Source organism: Phalacrocorax carbo, chromosome Z, assembly GCF_963921805.1.
Source record: "Phalacrocorax carbo chromosome Z, bPhaCar2.1, whole genome shotgun sequence".
Taxonomy (NCBI): domain Eukaryota; kingdom Metazoa; phylum Chordata; class Aves; order Suliformes; family Phalacrocoracidae; genus Phalacrocorax; species Phalacrocorax carbo.
The window spans coordinates 33,122,609-33,149,161 of record NC_087548.1 but is presented as its reverse complement, the minus strand read 5'-3'; the positions used below and the strand labels follow the sequence as shown (position 1 = coordinate 33,149,161).

General features: G+C 35.7%; 1 long non-coding RNA gene across 1 annotated transcript in view; it reads left to right on the top strand.

Moving 5' to 3' along the window:
• Positions 1 to 1,753, top strand: part of LOC135310494 (uncharacterized) — a 575,505-nt gene extending 573,752 nt beyond the window's left edge. The window contains exon 7 of the long non-coding RNA XR_010370574.1: positions 1,717 to 1,753. This is a non-coding gene — a long non-coding RNA (uncharacterized LOC135310494). The remainder of the gene's footprint in view (positions 1 to 1,716) is intronic.
• The last annotated feature ends 24,800 nt before the right edge of the window (positions 1,754 to 26,553 follow it).

Here is a 26,553-nt window from a genome sequence, read left to right as displayed (position 1 = left end):
TTTGACTTGCCTTATATACAAAGTGTCTTTTTATTGTCTAGGTGGAGAATAAGAGATCTAAATTACACAATGGACATAGTCCATGGGAAAGTCATAATTAACTCTGTAAACCTTGTTTTTATCTAGAATCCTGGCCCTGTGACACCATTAAGGTCTTTACATTTTCTCTTTGTTCTTTGGTCTTCTTGCTTAAAACTTGCAAGTCTGGTAAAGATGCTAACTATACTGTTAGGTTAAAATGGCCTGAAAATTCACAATGGCTAGATATTATTTTTCCCAAGGTAATGTTATTTATTAAGTGTTAAGCACTCTCGATTTACTGCTCTGTATTTTGCAATGAAGGTTCTAGAGAATAGTTCTCTTTTCCAATGTCTAACTCATAGATGTGGTTGGTTGTTTTTTTTTTGGTATATGTGCATGTGGTATCTGTAGTATATTTGTTAAACAACAATACATTTTAGGAAACATTTCCCTCATCTTCACAGGGAGGTGGAAGACAAATGTCGGATCACATATATTGAATTTACTGTACTAAGACAGACCCCGGCACTTATATTTTTATATCAGTAGAAGTCATATACTTTGTTTTATAGCAGTTTTAGTTTCTTGCTGAATTTCACTGTATATCTTGAAAAGCCTTTATCCATTCTATGTATGTTTTGTAATGAGAAAAAAATCAGGGTCCATCTTATGGTTTTAGGTTATGATAATCGGTCTTCTGTATAGGAAATATGTGAACACTAATTTGAGGTCATAATGAGTTGTGTTGTAGGCAATACAATTTCCATGATTAGCGAGAGCGTTATTTCTGGTGCTATTATTTCACGTTCAGAAAAGTTGGGGTTTTTGTTTGCTTGTTTGTTTGTTTGTTTTTATATAAATGTTATTGTTAAAATTAAAAAATAGAAATTTAATACTGTAGTCCTTTTCAAGGGACTGATATGAAGACATAGTTTTGAATGTTATGTTTAGAATTCTTATGATCATCATATTTACCTGAAATTTGGAAAGCTTGATTTATAAACACACAGGCTGAACTCACACATGGTTTTATCTGAAAAAAAAACCCAACCAAATCAAGAAACATTAAAATAAGCCCACTTTCTGAAAGATGTAAGTGGAACATGAGCTCTTTGGGGTAGGAAAGGTAGGCTTTCTGTGGTTTTTAAGATCTTCACTTCTTTTTTCCTTCTGTAGTGCCCCAGGACTTAGTGCAGAGTGGTTTTTGTATGTGAATAGGGCTTGTCTAGGCCAGGAAAAAATATAAGCTTCATAGCCATGAAGTTTTGTTGTTACCCTTTTTAGGGGGAGGGCATTCTTTTATTTTTCCTTTTAAGATAGGGGCAATGCAAGATATTTACATTATACAGTCATATTTTCAAACATATTACAAAATGAAAACCAAAGCAGTTTGACTGCTAAAATATTCACCAGCTCTCAGAAACAGAAGCTGTTTACTGCCAGCCTAAAAAGACTGGGTAATTAGCCGAATCTGACAATATATGTTTAATGTCAGCATGTTACTTGCTATATGTTGTGAATGTTTTTCAGGACATGAAGATAGAAATACTTAACTGCTCAGTTGCTTTTGTACCTATGTTTACACTATCAGAAACACACACATAATTCTGGAAGAATATTCTGTTTGTATATGTGTGTGTGTATATTTGTATTAAATGACTGATTGTGCAGACTTTTTTTTTTCTTACATTACAGGTTCTGTTGGTCTGCAAGTAAACTGGGGAATACAAGGTATTATTTTGCTATAACAGTCACACTGATTATAGATGTTAAATGAACCTCCATTCCTTTGGGGGTCTCTTGGTTGGGGGTGAGTCGGGAGCTGGGTTTTTTTTTGAAGTGTAACATTCAAGATTTTGGAAGAGCATATGGTCCTAATAGGCTTGATTGTGACATGTCATATTAAATTTTAGGCTAATATATACAAATGGAAAATTACTAGAATTTAAGCTGAGTCTCATGTATTCTTGATAGTCTGTGATTTACACTTATACATCCTGGCCAACCTACAAGGGTAGACTCCAAGGAAAAAAGAAAGTTCCAAATACAAGAGAAAGGGAACATGTGCCTCTGGGGTTTTTCGTCACCCATTGTAAATTGCACTGGACTGGTAGGTCCTGGAAAAGATGAAATGTTGGAGTTGAGAAAGGGAAGGTATTCAGGGATTTGTAATTTTTTAAAAATGTAAGAGAAAGATAACAACCCTCTAGCTTTTAATTTCATCAGCTGGATATCTTTTCTTCAAGTATGGAAGAGGGACATCTTTTGTGCGTGTCTTGTGTCCTATCTCCTTACTTCTGCCCATGCCTCGAAGATATTGGCAAACACAAATAACTCCAGTCAGACACAAAATGTGCAACTATTGTGTTGGGAATTGAAAAAAGAGTCTGAAAGCTGATCTTTTGCTGCTTACATAACGGAATCTTGGAGACTGTCTTAAAGGTTTAGACAAAGCTGTACACAGCAATAGTACTTATCTTTGTACTGCCAGAGGATTCTTAGGTGATGTGCTTCCATGTTCCCATTTATTCTAATACAGTAATTACTGTAGAATTTGGATCAGCTGTAGTAATTATGGGTGTGCAAAGTGTGCTGCAACAGTTTTGACAATAGCATTCACTACAGATTTTCTACCCTTCATAGCTGCCAGAAACTATACCATTCTATGGAACTTCTAATACCAGTATCACTAGAATTACCTTGTTAAAATCGAGAAATAGCTTTCTAAAAGCAGTTAATATTAAGGAAAAAGGCAGAGTTGCTCAGTGTTAATGTAATACCTATTTTAAATTGATAATACCATATGCTTTTAAAATGTTATAACAATATATTTAATTTTAACTTTTAGCCTACATTTTTCAAGCAGGGTGATTTGTCATGGCAAAGTGGAGTGATTTGAACTTGAAATATGGCAGAAAAGTGAGTTGTTGACAGGCTGATCTGTTTCAACCTATTGAAGAAATATTTTCCCATTGGTTTCTAGCAAACAGCTATGCAAATAGAAATTAATATTCAAAGAACCAGCATAACAATTATTATTAATGTACAATGCCCTCCTAGATATTTATTGCTGCAGTACAGCTTCTGGTCTGTATGAATCAGTTTTCACTGTAGTTTATTAGCAATCAACGGTGATTATATGGCTCTAGTGTTTACAAACTATAATTCATCATCCTCTTATCTTTTATTTATGAGACAATGTCAAATGAAAGAAGCAAATTGTGCATTGTTTTTGGTTGGAAGAACTCTTCACTCTACAGCATATTAAGTTTGCCATGAAGCGGCAGTGTTCAATGTTCTGCTCTGACTACCTTGTATATCCAATCTGCCATCTCACACCAGAGGAGAAAGCAGAATCTTCAGTGGTGTCTCACACTCTGGCAACTGTGATTTAAAAACAGTTTTAGAAAACCCCTGACCCATTAAAGTCAATGGGAGATTTGCCATTTACTTCAGTGAAGCCAAGATTTTATCCCTTCTGTTCGCTGTGTTGTTATTTTCGTTGACACCTGTGCTAAGCAAATAGGAAGCAGAAGAGAATAGGTTCCTTCTGTTCACCCTTCTCTCATGGGAAATAATTTTCAGCACATCAAAAATATTTGAATATTCTGAAATGGAACTGTTTAAATCCCACTGCTCCCATTTCTATAACTGTCATCTTAAAGTAAAATATTATAAAGGAAAATTATACTAACATGTTATCTCTGACGTCATTATATCTGTTACTGAGGAACAGTTGCAACTAGTAGGAAAGCTGGTCATTTTCTTTCTGAATTTCTTAGATTACTACAATGGCATTTACATTTAATTATCAGATTTATACTATGCTAATATGAAGATTACATGCATTTACAACAAAAAGCAACTTCTAAACAAATGAGACAAAACAATAAAGGGAATTAAGGAAAGCAGAGTTGAATGCATATTATTAACCTGTCAAAGCTCTTTTTATCAATATAAGCTATATTTTATGCCTGGTTATTAGTGGCTCCGATGTGACATTATTAATGTAAATGGTATTATATTTATTACTATATAATAGAGTACTAGTTATTTTATTCTAATTGTCACTCATCTAGCAGACCTCCATTTCATATTAGAAATTCTTTTGAGGCTTCTAAGAGCTCTTTTGCAATTTTCCTTGTAATTCACATGCTAAAACAGTATTATAAATTCATCATGAAATTTTAGTATGACAATCTCTCATAAGACAAAAATGCATTTTTCTATGTTAAGCCAGGTTCTTAACCTCTAAAGATTTGCAACAAGGCAAGATCTGCTGAAAGGAATATAATTTTGATCATGTTTTCTGTATGCTTATTGAATGAAGAATTACTATTTAATATAGACTGGATAAGGCTGTAAAATTCCCCAAATTAGTCCCTTCGCTTCTCTTCCCTTCCTTCTTACAAAATTGCTTTAAAAAAATTTCCTTCCATCCTTAGTCAAAAAAATGTACTCATATTAATGCAAAAAACATAGTCTAGATTAATATTGCAATATTATTATTAATGATAATATTAATGTTTATACAGTCCTCATTAAATTAGTTAAAAAGGTCAAAAATCTTATATTGGAAATCTACCTTAAAGTGAACAATTTAACACTATATGAGGTCTGAATTTTAATACATATGTTATAGTGGAATGGCTTGTTTGATAGACCTTATCAGTAGGCTCAGACAAAATTCATATTTTGATGATGCCAATAGTATCTGTTTTCAAAATATCCATATGTATCTTAATGGTAGCATGAATTTTGGAAAAAAAAAATTACAACAAAGTAACACTTTTTTACACTAGTGTTTTGTAGAACTCATTCCAGGACTCAAGTATGCAGGGTGAAGATGGAGATGTAAAGTTTCTGATTAAAATCATTAAGCATACATATGTATGATTTAATATCTAAATAGTATGTGAATCTGAGCATGCATTGCTTTTGCAGTACCAATATTTTTTGCTTATGTTCTCACAATATAGTATTTATCCACTATTGTGAATACTTCTTCCTGAATCATACATTCTTGCCTCCAACTGACCTCAGACACTGCAGTGTTGCTAGAGCTAAACTGGGGCATCCAATACAACAGCTTCAATTAAGATTTTCTGAAATTTAAAGCTCAAAGATTCTGGGAGCCAGGAAGCCTTGTGGATTAGGATTGTCCTGGTTTTCAGTTTGATGATACTAAATTATCTGAGCTTTTTAATCCTGTATCTTTCATGGTCCTTCTGAATCCTGCCTTTCCTCTTTACCATCTCATTTTCACCCAAAAGGCACTGTTTCTTTGCGAGAACACTCAAAACTTTTGCCTACATTGATTACATCAGCCAAACTTTGCATAAAAAGTAAATGCTCCAGGACATCATAGAGAGGTTGAGTGACCTCTGGTTTTCTAAATAAATAGACTTTCTGGATTTTTGCCCTGACAATAGAGAGAGCAGCTTGCTAGTCAGCAGGCATTGCAAGTAACTCTAGGTTGTATTTGTAATGTCACAAGAGCACCGTGCTTGTCATATGAAATTATTAGTGACAGTTGATGAGAAACCTGAAGTGGTGAAATGATTAAAAGCACACCTGTGATCATATTATCAATAAAAATTAAAATGACCTGTCTCAATTGGCTTTCTTTGCTGTCATGTACTCTGCACCATTTCCATGGTAATGAAGCTTTTATGCCACTCATGTTAGCTTCAGATAATGTATTCCCCTCAGGTGTATGTTTTTTATCATCATCCATTTTACTGTATGAATGCTGACGTTGTAGGTGATTGCAGATGTGCCATAATCCTTGGTTTCTGCAAATAGTTTCTCCCTTCCCCCTTTTGCTAGACAGGTATTTATAGCTCTGTCACAAAGCTATTGATTAAATGTTGTAGATGTCAGTATAGTCAAAGTTTCTTTGAAAGACTTAGTGGATTAATTGATAAATAATGGGATAATATGAAAAGTTTATTTAATATAATACATTCATTGCTAAACTTCAATTCTATATAGTAATATATTTTTAAGGACCATGCAATTTAAATGTTCTTTGTCAGAATAATATTTTTTTAGAAGTTAGTAAGACGGCTGTATTTTTAAAATATCTAGTACTTCATGATACATACTTTTTTATTTATTAAATTATGTTGATTACATTATCCTTCTACTTAGTTTATTCAACACTTTATTCCTTATGCCTGAGTCTTCAAACCAGTTAAAATTGTCACAATGTTTGATGCTGAAAAAATAAGAAAAGAAAAATATTCTTCATACATGCAAACACACATAGTCTTGTAGTACAACTGAATATGATATTTAATGGGGTTCTTATATAACAGATCCACATTTCTTTGAGGACGGTCTCTGTAGCTGTGCTATAAGGTTTGAGAAAAAGAGTCAAATTCACATATGAATCTGAATTTTAACGGTTCACTTATCATTATGCCCATCTGCTCAGCATGCAAACTCTTTAATCTATGGGCATTTCACCACTTACAAGACAAGGTTGTTAGTTGCTTTAATGCTTTTCTTGGAGAAATTTTTTTATAAAGACAAAGCTGTAAAAGTGATAATATTTTATAATAAGAATTCCTGGCCAAAACATGTTTCACTACCATTAGGCTTCCCTTGAAAAATTTTTTTCCATTAACCTTTCCTCCTCTTTCTACAAATGTCAAGTAGCTCTATAAGAAAATGTTATAGCCTCCAAATATCACAGTTTTATAAGACTGTAAACTCTATCTTACTCTGGAAGAACCTTATTTAATTATTAATCTTTTTCTGAGTTGGAAGTTATTTATTTGAAATTAGTATTTAATACCTAATTCTGTAAAGTATAATGATAAGAGGGCTTAACAACATTAAATTCTGAAAATTGAAGTCCACCTAAAAGCAATGAATGATTTCACAGTTACTGAAGAAAACACATGACTGAAGACCAATCTTTTGTCCTCTGTATTTATAAAACCACAAGGAATAAATAATGCTTTATAAAACTCACACATCTCAGTTACTATTATTAACTTTTCTCAAAATAATTAAATTTTGATGGCTCAACCATGAGAATATCAAATTTTAATGTGACTATATAAGAAAACTTTAAACTTTATCCTTGATGAAAATGTGTGCATCAGTCAAACTCACACGTTTTTATCATGAACATGCTGTTGAATCTCTTGGATCAAAATTAGAAAAATGCCAAAGCTCACTTTTGTTTGAGAATGTTTGAGAAATTCAGTGCAGGACAAAACCTAACACCTAATAAGATCATAAGGAAGAATCTAAATCTGCAAGGAGAAAGATAAAATAGGATAGTGGATAACGGCTATGAAAAAAATCAGGACTTAGATTCACTTGATTCAATAGGGAACAAGTTTTCACTAAGCATACTCAAGTCATGGGGCAAAGAATAGGCAAGTGATGATGGAAAGTTTTTTTGATGATTAATATAAATAGACGAAAATGCCTTTCTTTAAGAATTTATGCCTTATAGAAAAAAAAAGGCATAATCGACTTTCATTAGATTGATAGTGAACCTGGTGCATCTTTTTCAGACACAGAATTTTGACATCCAATGTAATTTGGATTTAGGAATTTGATTTAAAGAGACCTGTAGCTCTGCTTTGTTCATCTTTTTGTTATTTCCCTAATTTTTAATATTACGCTCCTTTGAAATCAAAGCCTAGCTACTGCTTTTTTTTTTTTTAATTTGTCAATATTTTAATAAATTTGATTCAAAGATTATTTCTTATTTCCAGACCTTCTATGATTTTTTTATCACTTCTATGATTTTTATCAAATAAAAATCACCTTTTATTTTAATATTATTTCAGAATCTTTCAAAATATATGCTTAGTTTTTCCAGTTTCTTGCCTTAGCTCAGTTTAGGATAGTAAAAATTCACTTTTTAGCTTTTAGATTAATGACTGCTGAGAAAGTATCTATCTGTCCATCCACTTTCATAACTAAAAGACATTTTTTTTAAAACCTCATTCTTATTTCTTCCACTAATTTAATCGTAGTTGAAGTCATCCTGCAAGTATGGAAATATGATGTTCTTTTCTGTTTGTTCTAAACTTGCTGATGAGTTTACAGAGAGATGGCATTTGCATTTGCATTATTTAACTTGTAAGATTTAGTACTTCCTAATAGTTTATACTTAGAGTTTATGAATATAACATGTTTTGAGACATCAGCTCAGCCACCTGACTGATTTAACATCAACAAAACAGGTAATGCCCATGTGTCTCAATTATTTCCTGCCCCTATCCCTCCTGGTGGACTAGGTGAAGGGGTTGACTTGTAGACTTTATACAAAAATTTATCTGAAAAATGAAATAAATCCTACAGGCAACTTGCCTAAATATACAATTACATAGAGGAATACAGCAGAAATAATTTCTTAAATATAGGTCCTGTCATAGATCCTTAGAGCTGAAATTCTTAATTATTTTACAGTGCTGTAAGAAAAGAGATGCATTCATAAGAACTGTGTGAGCAACCTGGTAATTCTGATTTCATAGTACATTATGTGTACTAATTAATTAAGGACTAACATGTAAAATAAGTCCTTACAGTAGCAGTGAATTAGGTTCAGTGACCTGGGGGATTTCTTACAGTTTTGTGGTCTACTATCAGGTATTAATGGTATTATGGTATCAATGTAGTCTTGTTATCCTTAACTTTGCATAAAACTTTAACTCACCCTGTAGCATACCAATATTAGAAAGCCTAAACCTTCTTTTGGAAGACTGTCTTTGATATTTCACATTAAGTGCAAATAAATAAAAATGGAAATTTTTTTCCACAGGCCTGGTTTTGACCTTCCACAGTCAAACTTTTAACTGTGTTCAGTTAGTAAATGGGTAATTAAGTTGCCTGCACAAACATTTAAGTCAGCAGGTTAATTTTTCAATGTTATTTTACATGAACAGAATAAATGAAATGGTCCTCCAGGATGACACTCAACACACTGGAAGTTATGCTGCTTCTCCGAATCTCTCTGGAAATTACTCACTCTTGACCCATCTCAATAATTTTCTGATTATGTCTGCATTTCTTGACTATTCTTACCTCTTCCTTCTTCTCTTCTCTGCACTTGTCCTAGGCCTGAAAAGCTATCAGTGCATGTGTGTACCTATTACAACACTGAATATTCAATGAGATTTTCCTTCTGGGATATGCTGCTTCCCTTTCATGTTTTTTCAATTTAATGATGTAGGGTCTCTCGTTGCTGTTCAGGTCTTATCTCTCACACCTCTCCTCCCTGAATCTTGAGCAATCATTTCTGTGCTGATCATTTCCTAAAAATCCTAAAATCCTAAAATCCTAAAAATCATGAGCTGGTAGCTTAACATTGTTTCTTATGCCTTTCTTTCTAATCTATTTCTGAGTTCCTAATAAATTAAACATATTCTTTTCTTTTTTTTTTTTTTGTCCTCAGTGCTAAAACCTGACACTTGTCTTAGCTGTTTCTTCTCTCCAATACTAAAGAGTGCTCTGTTCATCTTTTCCCTGTCCTGCCTCCAAACCCTTTTCATTAACCTAAAACAAGAAATTTGCACTAGTCTTTTCTTCCTCACTGCCATGCACAGATCCCTCTGTGGGTCTTGTCTTCTACTGAAAGACATTAACAAGTAATCAAAGTACAGTCTTATGGCTCAGCATAATGGTTAAGAAAATTTTAAGTGTATTTTTGGGTTTACATAGTTAGGTGTTCTACACAAATTTTCTGCCATCTTCATCATGTTGACCTTATTCTTATTGTGCCCTTCCAATTAGTGACAGCAATAAGACAAATTACAGCCTCATTGTCTTAGAAGAAACTTCTGACTTCTTTGGAGCATTGTTGCTATAGAATCGGTGTTCTTTTCTGCACTATACTGATATTCCTTAGTACCCAACTAGTCTCTTTTATGGGTCATAAGTTTCAGGAGCTGCAGCTTAGTGTCTTGGCTCATACTTAAGGCTCAATTATGACACTATATTAAATATAACAATGACCCTTAAAATTTTGCTAGATTACATAGACCCAAGTTAAAAATAACAGCCATAGTATTTATATTATGAATAATGGGGCAGGCTTGTGGATAATTCAGTAAGGAAACCAGCAAATTTTCTCCTGAAGGCGTGAAAATGTTTAACAAGTGCATTTCCTATTCTCATTTGCTCTTCTGCTAGCCATTGTTGCTGCAACAATGTTCTTGAAATTGAATTTGCTGTATGGGATATTAAGTGTCCAGTAGCTGTGAGACATATCTAGCAGCAGGTAGAAAAGGATCAAAAGCAAAACTGTGAAGCATAACACTACAGGAAGCATCTACTTCAGTTTTGTTTCAGGTAGGCAGGGAAATACAAAAAGTTTAAATGGAGAAATCCTTTTCCTGCATCTAGTCTTAATAGTGGAAAATGAGTCGCTGCTTCTTTAACAATCCCCAAAAGTATGTTGTGGTTAGTTGTCCTAATAATACTGTGCACGTTTACTTCAATCCACAGCAATGCATGCATCCTGATTTTTTAATATTCTGTCAAACAAGCAGCAAAATCAATTTTAGTCACTAATCTATACATTCAGCAAACATCATAGATTCAGTATGTCCTTTGGTCACTGTATAATGTATCACACAGCAAGCTTACTTTATTGAATTTCCTATGATGGTAAGCTGTAGCATTACATATTATTTTCCATAGTGAAGACACAAACCTGATATAACAAATTACCATTATCACAAGTTAAGGAACACTTAAACACTGCATTGCTATTTTAGGAAGTTAACACGTTTGCTCTGCACTGAAACTTTGTAAGGAAGAATGTTCATGCATTAGAACAATTTGTTTGCTTTACTGTTTTCCTTTAAAGAACTGCATGGGAGTTACCGGCTTATCTTTCCTTGCAACTGATCCTAGTGAGAGCCTTTTCAAAGAGATGTTATGTTTTTGTGGTCTGCCATCTGTGCCAGATTTCTACATTACTAGTGCAATTGTATGTGCATTTTATGTGCAATAGTTCAGATATTTCATGTGACACAGAATTTATTTTCTAACTACATATTTAGCATTTGCTAATCGGAACTATGTTTAGAAAGACTTGAACGACTTTAGTTACCAGTAATCTAACATGCAGTTTTATCATGTAATTCATGCTAATTGTGAATATCCATTGCCTGAATATGCTGTGAAATCACTTCTGACAAGAACACTGTCATCCTCATATAAACAAATGAATCACAGTATACATACCTGTATGATAAATTTCTTCCTTAAAACATGTGCCAATGTAGTCACAAAAGATCCTGTAAAAGAAATGGGTGGAAACCTGATTAATTGGTTCACAGGTAGGATAAATAAACATTGCTATAAATACATTTTCATTAGATCCAAGCAAGATTTTACAAATGTTAAATACGTGGGTATATGAAACCATTTTTTTAAAAAAACTCTGTTTGTTAGAAATCTGTTCTCTAAAAAAAAAATTGAAATTTCAATACTTATCTATCAATATCTAAATATTAGGTTATCATACCTGGAATGTATTGTAGACATGTAGCAAACTTACAAAGTAGGCATGCTTTTGACACTAAGCAGAAAGTTCAATGTACCTTCTAAAATGTTCATCTCTACTATGTAAATGTCGAAGTTTTTCCACCTTAAGCAGTTAAATTCTCTGATTATTTTTTTTTTAATCTAAGCATAATGTTTCTCACAGTGTAGCCATATTGCTATGACGTGAAAAGAATCCTGAAATGCTACTGGAATTAAAACATAAAATTTCTACTGTAATTTTCTTCAGCCTGAGATTTCATCCTCACCAAAGTGATGATATCTCCTTTGTAATTTGAATTTCAAGTTTACAATATAAGAAAATATTTTTTGGCTCTTCTGTTCTGTTGCTGTACGCTTCCTTGGGAGAACTTATCTTGGGCCGCATATCTCCGGGACACAGGGCTCTACCCACCCTGGGGACAGTGATGCACAGACATCAATATGATGGATACAAAATGTCCGTTTATTTAGCTGCGTCACACGCTTATATAGCTCTTGCGCTTCCTGTTCCTGCCACTCCTATGGGGAGGAGTCTATCTTTCTGTCACATCCCGTGATCTTCTGGTCGCCAGTCCCTGTCTATTCCCTACATGTTCAAAATCAGTGCATGAATTACCATTTTTAAGTTTAGACTTTAGGAATTTATTTTTATTTTCTTGTATTAAGTTTTTCTTTGAAACGACATTATGTGAGAGAGTTCACCGTGTTAATAAGAATTTTTTGTTCTGGTCCCATATTAATTTTCTCTGTATTTGCAAAATAGGACTAATAAAAAAGATGTTTTATGTCTAACCATTAAAGTTCATGGAACATAGACATGAGCAACTGTGACATCTATACTGTGGGAAAGAATAAGTTCCTGCCATATCTCTTAATTGCATTCTGTGGATACACGTTCCTCTGGGTGTTTTTTTTTGCTTTGTTAGAAAACCCAGACACGTGTTCAGGGAAGTCACAATGTCTTCTAGAGGATCTTCTTATCTGGACAACTAAACGATCAGAATTTCAAGAGTGGGTGCTGATCTACCAGGAGCAGGACAAGGCTTAGGCATCCTATGACCCAGAATACCTAGCTCTCAATTGAGTAGTCTGATAGTCACAGAAAGGTAGAAGAAAAGTAGAAAGAAGACGAAAGGTAATAGAAAAGTAGAGAATAGCAGAAATGGTATTTTGGCAGAACTTGAGGAAAAGAGAAGATGGTGTCTATAAAACTGATTAGAGATTTAACTGAATGCTTTCTGAAAAGCTGTAGGCCCCCATGAGTATCACATTTAAATTGTTTCTAAAATTCTGCAGTTTATTGATCTTTCTCAAAGTATTCATTATGGTTTTTCATCAACACAGAGGGAAGATATGAATATAGGTATGTGTAAAGAAATGACAGATGTGAAATTCTATTGAAATGCTATGGTCAAATAGCAGTAAGTATTACCTATTAGCTAATAACAATATAGTTGAATCTTCCTGGGTCACAGAAGTCATTTAAGTCTGTTTTCCACACATACTGATTGCATTTTAAAACAACATAAAGGTCTAGATCTGGGATTATGGTTATTTAGAATCATAGAATATTTTGTGTTGGAAGGGACCTTTAAAGATCATCTAGTCCAATTCCCCCACCATGGGTAGGGACATCTTCCACCAGACCAGGTTCCTCAATGCCCCATCCAACCTCATCTTGAACACATCCAGAGATGGGGCATCTACAACTTCTCTGGAAAACCTGTTCCCTGTGTCTCACCACCCTTATCATAAAAAATATCTTATGTACAATCTAAGCCTTCTCTCTTTCAGTTTAAAACCATTGTCTTGTCTTCTGTCTGGCCTGCTAAAAAGTTTGTCCCCCTTTTTCTTATAAGCCCCTGTCATGGTTTTAGCTGGGATAGAGCTAATTTTCTTCACTGCAGCTGCCATAGTGCTGTGCTTTGGACTCAGTATGAAAACAATGTTGACACACACCGATGTTTTGGTTGTTGCTGGGTAGTGCTTATATTAGTCAAGGACTTTTCTAGCTTCTGATGCTCTGCCAGGTGCACAAGAAGCCGGGAGGGGAAGGGGCACAGCTAAGAGAGCAGATTCAAAATGGCAAAAGGGATATTCCATATCATGTAACACTATGCCCAGTATGTCAACTGGGAAGAGCTGGCTGGAGGAGGGAGGTAGCAATTGCAGCTTGGGGATGGGCAGTGTTGATCAGCAGGTGGTTTGAGGTTGGGGTTTTTTTGTGCTTTTGCTCTTCCAATTCTCTCCCCTGTCCCACAGGGGTGGGGGGATTTAGTTGCCAACTGAGGCTGAACAATGACAGTCCTTTTTGGCACCCAAGGTGGGGCCTGAAGGGTTTGAGATAATAACAGTTGCTGGTTACAGCATTGATTCATCTGTTCTCAGTATTAGTTTGTCCAGTCTATACCATGCTGATTGTAAAGTACAGGTTAAAAATTACTGTTGTTTTTTGTAGTTTGCTGTGCTTTGCAGTGATTAGAGATGTTTTGCCTAGGAGATTTGTTATTACAACACTGGCCCTGAGCGTTATCGGTCATTTGGGTCTTGCATGGAAGCCGTTACTGTGCTTTGGGTACCACCTCATGGAGACAATTAACAATTATACCTCCTCCTCTGAGAGGTTTTTTGTAGAGGAAATACAGAATGGCACCTTAGCTACCGCCTTCTGTAATGCGTCTTCCTTCAGTGCAACAATTTTTCAGTATCTTGAACATCCTTCGGTAGTCAAGGTATATCTTTTGATATTGCTTTGGCAGACCATTTCAGCCCTGTCTAAGATTAATAAGGAATTTTAAAATATCATCCAGAGATCTGCCCCAAGGCTTGATAGCTATGGGTGGAAGGGTATGTGGGATAGTATGGGCAAATGCCTAAGATGGTGGTCACCGCCAGTGTTGTGGGACTTCACCCCTCAACAAGTGCAGAATCCTGAAAAATTAGTAGAATTTTTGGAGGAAGTATGTTGTCACCCAGGTAATTCCAGAGAGATACAAATCTCTTCAATGTGCTGGGGCCTGGTCCATGCCTATCGAGCTCTGATTAACGCTATTCAATACCCCCAAGGGGAAGAGAAGAGCTCTGGATCTAAAAAGACGGAGACAACGAAAGTGACAAACACTGTGACCACTCAAAGCCCCACGACAGATGCTGCAGCTACTCAAAGCCTGGTATTGTAAGGCCACAATAAGGTCTCCCTGGAACCTTCTCTTCTACAGGCTGAACAACCCGAACCATCTCAGCCCTTCTTAGCAGGAGAGGTGTTCCATCCCTTGGATCATTTTTGTAGCACTCCTCTGGACCCACTCCAACAGGTCCATGTCTTTCCTGTGCTGGGACCCCCAGAGCTGGATGCAACACTCCAGGTGGGGTCTCACCAGAGCAGAGTAGAGGGTCAGAATCACCTCCCTTGACCTGCTGGCCACGCTTCTTTTGATGTAGCCCAGGGCATGATTGCTTTCTGATCTGCAAGTGCACGCCATCTGTTTGTGTCCAATTTTCCATCCACCAGTATCCCTAACCCTTCTCCACAGGACAGTTCTCAATCATTAAGCACCCAGTCTGTATTGCTATTGGGGACTGCTGCAACCCAGGCGCAGGACCTGGCACTTGGCCTTGTTGAATCGCATGAGTTTCACACAGGCTCATTCCTCAAGCCTGTTAAGGTCCCTCTGGACGATATCCCCTCTCTCTAGTGAATCAGCTGTAACATTCATGTTGGTGTCATGCCCAAATTTGCTGAGGGTGCACTCAATCCTACTGTCTACATCACTGATTAAGATATTAAAGAGTTCTAGTCCCAGTATGAACTCTTGAGTGACACCACTCATTACTGGTTTCCACTTAGACATTGAGCTCTTAACTGTAACCCTTTGGATCCAGCCAGTTCCTTACCCACCTAACAGTCCATTCATCAAACACATATATCTCCAATTTAGTTACAGGTATGTTGTGCAGGACCTTGTCAAAGTCCTAAAGAAATCAAGGTAGTTGTCATCTGTAACTTTTCCTTTGTCCATTGATGCAGTCATTCCATCACAGAAGGCCATTAGATTAGTCATGCATGATTTTCCCTTGGTGAAGCCATATTGGCTGTCTCTGACCACCTCCCTATCTTCCATATGTTTTGACATCTCTTCCAAGAGGATCTGTTCCATGATCTTACTGGGCACAGAGGTGAGGCTGACTGGTCAGTAGTTCCCAGGGTCCTCCATTTTATCCTTTTTAAAAATGGGTGTGATGTTTCCTTTTTTCCGGTCACTGGGGACTTTGCCTGACTGCCACTACTTTTCAATTATGATGGAGAGCAGCTTAGCAACTTTGTCTGCTAGTTCCCTCAGGACCCTGGGATGTATCTCATTGAGTCCTGTGGCTTTATGCATGTTCAGATTCCTGAGGTGGGCTTGAGCCTGGTCTTCTTTTATAATGGGAGGGACTTCATTCCCCTTTGAGGTTCATGGACTCAGGAGATGTGGGAAGAGAGATTACTGACGAAAAATGAGGAAAAAAGGTTGTTGAGCTCCTCAGTCAACTCCATGTTGGTTGTCACCAGCTTTTGTGTCTTATTTACCAAGGGTGGTACATTTTCTTTAACCTTCCTTTTCTGGCCAATATACCCAGAAAAGCTCTACTTATTACTATTTGCACCTCTTACCAAATTCAGCTCCAGCTGTGCTTTAGCTGATTCCACTCCTGATTCCAGCCCTACACATCTGGTCAATATCCCTATGTTTTTCCCATTTCACTTGTCCCTGGTTCCACTGCCTGTGCATTCCCTTCTTACACTTTAGTTTGGCCAGGAGGTCCTTTTGAAGCCATGATGATCTCCTGCCTTCCTTGCATGATTTCTTAAATGTGGGAACTGAGAGCTCTTGTGCTGTAAGAATAATGTCCTTAAAAAGCTGCCAGCCCTGTTCAGCTCCTTTGTCCCTGAGGGCAGTTTCCCAGGCAATCCTATTCAGTAATTCCTTAAAACACTGAAAGTTCACTGTCCTAAAATTTGGTGTCCTGACTCTACCTTTGCCAGGCCTGTAACCCTTAAGACTCTGAATTCCACTAGTCTTGACATCTCTAGTTAGTTGTTCTGTTTTAGTGAGCAACAGGTCCTGTAACGCTTTTCCTCTGGTTGGGCTGCCTATCACCTGGATTAAGAAATTATACTCAACACACTCCAGGAACCTTCTTCAATTACTTGCAGCTTGCTCTGTCCAGCAGAGGTCAGGGTGTTTGGCGTGCCCCAGCAGGATCAGAGCCTATGAACATGATAATTGCTGTAGATGAAGTTCTTCATCAACGAGCTCCCCTTGGTCGGTGGCCTGTTATAAACACCAACCATGAGGTTTCCTTTGTTGGCTTGGCCCCCAGTTTTTACCCATAAGATCTGAACCTGCTCATTTCTGTTTTGCAACTCTGTGCAGTCAGTCCATTCCTTTACACAGAGGGCAACCCTTCCACCCCTCTTCCTTGCTTGTACTTTCTGAACAGTTAATAGCCATCAATTGCAATGTTCCAGTTATGCGATTCTTCCCAGCACATTTCAGTGATAACAATTAGATCATAGCTTTCTAGCTGCACAATGGCTTCCAGCTTCTCCTGATTGTTACCTATGCTGCATGTATTGTTATAAAGGCTTTCAGTTGGTCTACTGACTTTCTTTGGAGAAACATACCCTAATTCCTTTGAGGCATTTCACAGGTGTTTCCCCATTGGTTCCCAATATATCAGCAGGAAGTTAGAAAGCTGACAATTGATTTATTTGTAAATTATATAAAAATAAGCTTTTGAAGTTTATTAATGTGCATATATTTAATTTCTGAAAACTGTCACTAGTTATTTTATTTGTGTTGAAATTTGTCATATAAAAAATACGTGTTAAATATATTCCCCTGATATATTTCAACATACCAGATCTTCTGCTACTATTTTATAGGATGTAGACAGTATCAATTTTTTCTAGTATTATGAGTTGTATATAAGAAACTTGACAAATCAGATAGGCTTCCTTATATTTCAATATCTTAGAGAACTTAGACATGCTCAGCTATAAACAAAGGTTCTCTAAGCCTGAGTCTTGAGCTTTTGAACATAAAGTGGTTCACAGGAAAGAAAACTATCTGCAGGACAAATATTTTTTTTTAATCAAGTTTTCTGCAGATATTCTTGCCTCTTAGTGTCTTAACTTTGCAGCTTCTATCCTACCTTTCTTGTGTCTCCTGCTTTTAATTGGCCTATATATCTTTATGTCTATAAAATTTATACACCAAATGTGTTATAGGAAGAGATTTTGTAGACATGTATGTAATTTTTCAATAGTAATGGTTTTTTGAAAATAAAATGGTGTAGGACAATGATACCTAGGATATGAAAGAGAAAATAGTAAAAACTTTAAAACAGTGGAAGACAGGGTAGCATGAAGTGAAATAATGGATTTATGTTTATTCTACAACCTGTAAAAGACATGCCTATTGAAGATACAGTGTGACTGTATGTATACCCCTACTGTCTCTTTTATCCCCTCTCTTTTTCTCTGTAATGATATATTCAGAATTCACAAATTAGTTGTATCTTTTTAATCAGGAAGAAAGCTCAGAAATAAAAAAAAAAAATCTCATCACTTCCTTCTTTTTTTGTCTTACACTAGGAAATGCTTGTTTACTCAGCTAAAGTATGTTTTATCTTCAGAATATCCAAGGTTTTTTACATACCTAGCAAATTAATAGAAGTTTCAAAGGTACCAACATAGCAATCATGTATTGTTCATGAATGTTATTCAGCAAATAAAATACATACATCAATCCAAATTCACAGAAGTTAAATTGTCCAATGAAGTGACACCTCATCAAATCTATTAATCTTCTATACAAAGTATTCATCTAATCTAGTGTGTACAAATATCATATATAATCTTTAAATAAAATTTAAAACAGTAAACTCAATTTCTTTTTTGCCTTAGTTACCAGGGAATCTTACCTTCCTGAAAAATTCAAGAATGGAACTACTATTGCCAACTTTGGCAAAGAATGGACTATTTTGGATCCAATTACACAGGAATTTGAGTGCAACATAACAGCTTCAACGATGATTTAAAATAGTTCTACATGAATTAAAATGTATATAAATTTTATTAGTTTTTAATTCAGAGACAGTATGATCTAAGAGCCTTGCAGGGACTTTAGGGGAGAAAAGTTCGATTTCTCGATTTCCTAGAGCAAAACAAGAGCATCTGTACATATTAAAATGCAGGGCTGAGTCTTGACCTTAACTGAGAGTAAATCTGAAGAAAATTATCTCTGTGTTGGAAGAAGAGGAAGTGGTTTTTTATCACCAGATTGAACTTAAACATGGAACAGCTGTCTAAAACTTCTGAAAATGTTTCAGGGTTAGAAAGCCTTGAGAAGAAAAACATCCATGATTAAAAGGCAAGCAAGGCAGGCACAGATGTTTTCTCCCAGATTTAGGTATGTTCAATACATTCTAAAATGTATTACTTATAATATATCATTCATGTAAAATTAAGCCCCAAAACTTGATAGAAGTCAGTTAAGGTTTCCTGTGAAACCCAAATTTGGCATTGGTACAGCACATGTATATACATCTGTCCTGAATAGCACTTGGTGACATACTCATGTCTTTTAATTACACTTTTCACAAAGGGTCACTGATTCTGTGTTCTCTGGCTTTTGGCTGACAATGTAAGACACAGTATAATCTGCAGAAATGTGAGCCATCTCACCTACAACAGTGTTTGGTGAGAGCTCTGCTTTGAGCCTATAAAGAGCTATACAGCTCTAATTATGATGAAAAATAAACCCCCGGGCATCAAAAACTGATCACACAAAATGAGCTGATACTTTATAATTTTGCCTGCAATCTCTCTGCCTCAGTTTTCCTTGTGTAAAGTGACATTGATTACTCTAAATGTCTATTACTTAATATTAGAAAAGGTCTAAGATATTATGACAAAAACACCACAGAAAATTCCATAGTATAGTTATAATTCTGCCTTCAGAGCAAAATCTGAATAATTATCAGTAACAAGGGCCAGTGAATAATACTGGAAAATACTGAATATTAGCTTTCTTAGGCTCGACCGATAACAGTTGGAAATGAACAGAAAACCTTTAAAGCATGCAATCTCTTTTCATGCCTGATACGTTTTTAGAAAAATAAACAAGCCTTTGTATATCTGGATAAAAATTATACCCTTATCTTTTCTCCAATTTTATAGTTAGTTTAAGAAAGGATACTCTTTCTCATGCAAAACTTACTTTGAAGTAGAAACATACTGGCAATCTTAAATTCAATTCCCTGACTTTGCAACTGTCTTGTTTTATGTAGTGTATTTCTGCATGCAATATTTGCATTAAATGTTCATATAAAGAGTTGTATCTTATACAAGACATATCCACCTCTCTGCTGATTAATGATGTACCCAAATTTCTCTTCCATCATTTCAAAATTTCATGCAGCTGCCATTGTGAAAAACTCGGCATTTTTAGAAAAGGACTTTGAACTAGTAACTTTTGAATGACTCTGATTTTTAATATATTTTTTTTTAATTTCTGTGTACATTCTCCAATAATGCATGCTTCATATACACATGCATACTAGGACTTAAAAAAAGATAATCATCGGTATTTGTTTTTAAACAAAAGTGAGGACTTAGCTATCATCTTAAGAAGTGTCTCTACTCATCAGTGAGAGAAAAAGCAGCTCTATTTAATTTTGCAGCTTTTTTCATTGTTTTTTTTCATAAAGGCATTTGGCTCATGCTTTATCTGGAGTAAAACTACGTAACACTTGAAACAACCAAGATTTCTAAAACAGTGTTATCTGAAATGATGTAACAATACCTAACTCTTTTATTTACATATTATGGAAGGTGTGTTATAAACAAACAAAATACTAATATGATTTTTTGGAAGTAGTTTTGTAGTATTACCTTTAGTAAAGGGACCTTATATGGAAAATGTTCAGAAAAAAGTTCCACAATTTGTGGTTTAAAGAACCAAACTGACAAAGACTTGCATCAAAACTGTTTACTTACCAACAGACCTGTTGCGAAATTGTACCCTGACACAGATTACTAAGGAATGGGGCATACTGTATCAGAAACTAGCCTTTCAACCAAGACCACAGAATCACAGAATCACAGGTTGGACGGGACGTCAGGGATCATCTAGTCTAGGGGGACTTCTACAAAAGAAATTTCTGTACTTTAATTGGAAGACAATGGCTTGATACAAGACGTAATAAATTGAATTCTTTGGTGGTATGTAGAAGTTCAAATGAGATGATTAGAAAAGTTCCCTAGGGCTGAAAAGTCTTTGAACCATTTCTCTATTACATAGAGCATTGGGTTTGCTGTATGCTTCAGAAAGATATTTTCTAATAAGCTATAGGTTAGACTTTGCAAAAGTGCTTAAGTCTGCCTTAACACTGCTCCCATGGAGGCACCCTCATGCTCAGTGAAACAGCATTAAGTCAGTACTAAGTGCTCCCAAGAGTTCTACCTGAAGGAGAATAATGCACATTTAAATAGTTAATTTGAGAAGTTAGTTGCCGTTTTTATGCTCCTGATACAACTTACTGCTAAGCTGGTTTTGAGTGATGTAAATTATATTTGTTTGATGGTATTATAAAAAATAAAAAAAAAATATTTCGTGTTAGCGAGACCTTCCTTATAAACACATCTTAGTGTTCTAATATGACTGCTAGAAACTGATGATTAATAGAGGGATAAACATGAATAGGAAGAAATCAGTCATCATGTAAGTTTACCAATGTTTAATTATGGTTTTTCTTCCTAATCAAAATAACAGTCTTTTACTAAATCAATCCCTTTAGAATGACCAGAACAATAGCAGCAACAACAAATACCAAATTTTTTAGACTAGGAATGTATCACACAGACTTCTAGGATAAAAGTTCAAAAGAAGATCAAAGGAATATACCTACAAAATAGTGTTATATGCATAAACAATTTGGATTTTTATCTGATTTGATATGTCTTTGATTGTTATGTGCCCCTTTCTGTCAACAATATCTTCTTTTTACCAACTCTAAGACCTCTTTTTGTAAAACGTTGGCTTCACCACAATTTTAAAAGAAAAGTAAAAAGGTAGGATTGCATATAAAGTCCCTAATATTGTGCAGACTTACTTTTTCCATTGACACATGCCTCACACTATGCTAGATAATGAGTAAGCAGTTGTGAAATACTGGCTACATGCTGTGTATTTCTTTGCTAGCACACAGTGTTTTCTGTGTCTTTGGTGTTTTGTTTGTTTGCTGTGTTTATTAATGTATCATAAATTCCTGATACATAGTCCCCTAATCCCAGAAAGGCAAAAAGTCTTCTGAGAAGTTAGAAGCCATCAACTCTGTGCATTAACCTCCTATGCATTAATGTGAGTACATGGCAGGTCTATACATAATAGAATGGCTAAACTTCCCTGGAACTGTTCTTGTTTCAGTTTGAATTAAAGCTATTTGCTCATAATAATATTATCAAGTGTTTGAGTAACCTTGTTTCAGTTTATTGGGCATTTTAGGAGTATTCAGAATATATACTCATGAAAGTTCAATAAAATTTAGCTGAAAATATCCTGAATCTTCCTCTTCTGCTCTTCATATTTATTGCAAGGTTTTATCCAGATGTTCATGAGAGTGTAAATGGAAAAGTTTAATGATTTCATCTGCACAGCAACTACTACATCTTGATTTTTTTATTTATTTATTAAACTGTAGTCTGCATTCAGCATTGTTTCATTGCTCATGCTATGTAAATCAGTTTGCCAAACCCAGGGAAGGCCTAATAACACGTTATGGAAACAATTCTAATAATCTCATTCTCAATAAACAGTATACACTGGACTTCAGAATATTTTGTCCGACACAGCAGTATCACTTTGGGGGACAAAATCAGTGCCCTTCATGTTTTTTTAGCTGCTAGAATGAATGTCAGAGTGGCAGAGTTCATTCAGGCCTTTAAAATCACAAGGGTTTGGCATCTGTAAATGCTTTCCTTCCAGGCTACCAAAGGGCTTAACCTAACTTCCTAAAAACAAATTGGTGATTAATTTATTCCAAAGTTAATTAGAAACCAGAGACAGTGTAAAGACAAATTCAAGGTCCATATACATGTTTACTCTTAACTAAACCCTAATTTTTTCAGAAAGCCTGACAAGCTCTATGCTTCTTATTACTTTCATTAGGAAAGGCAAGCAGTTTCCTGCTGGCTGGTTTTGCTTTTTCGCCTAAGTGTCAGGGAACAGCAAGATGTCAGGCAGGCAGGGCAGCGCTCCCATACATCTAGTCAAGGCCAGGTGAGCTGGTCCAAGACAGTGGCCAGTGTCACTGCCAGCCCCATAACCATGAGGCATGTCCACAGTGCCAAAGTAGGTCAAGGCCCCAGATGGGAGGTCAAGTCCCTGGATCAGCATCAGGTTCTGGGTGAACAGTGACAAGGCCAGGCACGGCCACAGCTGCAATGGAAGACCTCCTTCTAGCTTGTATCAAGGACAGGAGCCTCCCCTTGAAAGCAATTCCCAAGCAAAGGACCAGGAGACCAAGGGCTCAGTGCAGCTAGTTAGTAGTGATTTTTTGGAAGAACTGTTTTCAAGGCCAGATGCCTGGACTATTATTTAAGTTGGCCTTGGCCTAGGCAGCCAAAGCCCTGGAGCAAGAAGAAATGCACTTAGAGCCACGATGGTAAGTATTTATCAGCACCTTTTTTCAAGACAACAGGTGTCCATGCTTTCCAGTTCCATCTGCTCCTTATGCCTACATCCTGTTACACCCAAAACCTTGTCACCAGCAGAAGGGAACTCACCACATATTATGAGACAAGAACTTACTGTGAGTTGAACTAGCACCAACTAACAACAAATTTTAACAGTATAATTAAAACTCAGTTATTATTGGTTCAGTTACAGAATACCAACAGAATTTTCACACTAAGTTACTGTTCAAATTTTGTTATTCAAATTTTGTTGTTCAAATTAGCATAGAAGAGTCTCATTAATAATACAATATAAGTTGCTATGTAAGTAGCCTTTGTAGTTTATTTCCAGTGTTCCTCAGAACTTGTCCAGACACAGCACTCATGTAGCCGGAGCTCCAATGATTTTAGCAATGGTCACTTGGCCCCTGGATCCTTGCAAAAGCAGTGTAAACCAGCCTGGGCCACAGCAATCCCAGCCATGCCCTGGGACCCCACATCACTAGGACAGTGCTTCATTGAGGGGCTGCTTACTTTTTACATCACCTGAACTTCCTCATAGATTTGGCTCCTTGCAGCAGTCAAGGTAATACTAAGGGGCTTACGATATTTATGTAAAAATACTCGAGGGACATATGTAATTGTCATAAAATAACACAGGTATTTGCTTTAATACCCAAACAAAATGTTTTCCAATAGGTGTCTTTTTCCAGCAAGCACTAGTAATACTAGTCATCCACATTAAATAGAGTTTTATATATTCCAGGTGATCTGGAAGCCTCTATTTTTATTTTTTATGCTGTTTTCTATTACATGAATGGACAATTAGAATTTCTACCAAATATGAGTACTAAAACTACAATGAGAAACCAGATGGTGTCATCATCACAGAGTACCTTTTATTTCCAATCAAAAATGATATTAGATTTATATCAAGTATATCTCAGCTTGTCTTCAAAATAACAAAAATTATATTCCTATCATAGAAGAGTTTAAATTTGAAGTGTGCCATTAGTCCCTGATTGAAGCTTCACTACTTGCATATTGAGATATTTTGGTGGATGAAGACATTCATGCGGTTTCTTTGTGTTTTGTCTTATTCATTAGCTTGTCAATGTAGTTAGTTTTTGTTATGAAAACTGGTAACAACAGTAAAATACAATGTATGTTGTTAAATTTTCTGTGCTTTTAGACAAATAAGTATTCCTACATAGGTTATATTTTTTTACATCTTATGATACATACAGAGTTTCCCCCCTGTGCTTTTTAAATTGCAAAGATACATGAATCTTGGTTAAAGTTTTCTACAGCTTAGAAAATGGAAGTAAAAGAAAATTGTTTATAGCGAAAACTAAGGATTTAGAAGGTGTGTAAAATACAGAATAGAACTCTTTTGTGGGGGTTACTCTACACCTTCACTTTGGGAAGCTTTATATCACCATGTTCCTCAGCCCAAAGTATTTAGGAATACTTGGGTTGTGTCAAACATGGGAATTTCCATATATATTCTTTCCAGAATTCATTTTTGCCAAACCACAGTCAGCTGCAGTCATTTCTTTAAAGCTGTCTACTTTTTAATAAATAAATTAATAAATACATCAACTATTTTTTTTTAGTACCAGATTCTCAGCTCAGAATGTAAGGTGGGATTCACTGTAGCTGACTTAATCTTCAACTTGACAAGAAGAAAGGAAGATTTGCAGGTATTATAGACACCTCTTTAACTAAATTTTTTCTGAAAAGGCTTGGCACAACTACACTGTACACTGCTGTGTCTTTTGGGAGGTGTGACAGTTGTTCAACAGAAACAAGTATTAGGTGGAGAATAATTCTTGATCATCTCCCTACGCCTCATGAGATACTTCAGCCATTTTGCCGCCAAGTCAATGACCCCACCACCAAAGTTCTTGTTATGTATGAAGGAAAGCAACTTTTGACTACTGTCCTAGTGGAATTAAAGAAAGTGTGTGCCAGTGAAGAAGATTCTGCAGGTCATAGGGTGGACTATCTTTCCTTGCTCCTTAAAACTTGTAGGAGGAGACATAGACCTATCTGGTTTCCACCAGAAATCTGCTTGGCTCAACTAGGCTCCCCCATTGCGGGTCTCAGGGACACTTCTATATAATGTTTATTTTTTCTCAGTGAATCTGTTCTCTCTCTTTGGTACAACAGAACACTGTCACAGTAATTCCCTAAAGGTAAGAGTGTTGTCTTATTCCTTTATTTCTAGTTACAGGCCTCTCACAAAAGACAAACTGCCCCATCTCCTTTCACTTTGATGACTGAATGAGCTGCACTTCAAGGTTTAACTTTATGTCTGATACAGCAGTTATAAACCTGGTGTCCCCTGGACTCTAATCAGGTCATCAGAATTTGCACTGGGTGCTGGTTGGTTTGTCTTTTTTTTAGCCTAGTTTAGCTAAGCTAAAAAGCAAGGGTTTGCCACTGAATTTCAACTACCTTCCACCTTATTTTTTCTGAATATTTTATGTATAAACACTGTGAAAAATATTGTTTGTGATCTGCAAACTTAGTCAGAACTTTTATTTCTATTTCTACTCCACTGGAAAGTGTGGTCCTGTCTTTTGGAAAAGTGTTCCATAGCTGCACATGCATTTATATTCTCCACTTATGTTGAAGTTCTTCACTAATGGGACCACTTCATGTTTTTCAGGAAATATCCTTTTTTATTAATAGCTGTTTTGTGATCCTATTTGCAACCATTGAACGTGTGTGTATTATAAGGGTCTCTTTATTTTAAGATACATTTATATACTTTAGTTTTTTACAGTAACAATAGTGGTCAGTGAGAAAGCTGTATTCATAAAAGCTAGAAAAGATATATATTTTAATGAAAAGTCTGACATTCTTAAAATCGCCCATTTCTTTCACTGCTATAAAGGAAAAAAAATCCAAACAGAAAAATTAAAGAGTTTAAAAGATGGACATCTCTGGAGTGTGTAGTTATCCATCTCTTTATTAACAATAGCACATTCTGTTATTGCAGTTTTTGATTTACAGCCTCAAATAGGCTTTGAAAAATATAATAGAACATCTTTAATTAAATCCCTAAAACTCACATTCAGGGATAAATAATAATCCATCAGCTATTTCATTCTCTAACAGGACCCAGGAGAACTTGACAGTCTTAATCACTTCAGCCATTTATACCTTCATTTTCAGCTTTGTTTCAGTTGAGCCATTTAGTGGGGTTTATCTAAATTACAGTATCTTTTTTTTATCACACTTCATAGCTGTAACACAGAAACTAATTTCAGGTGCAAAAT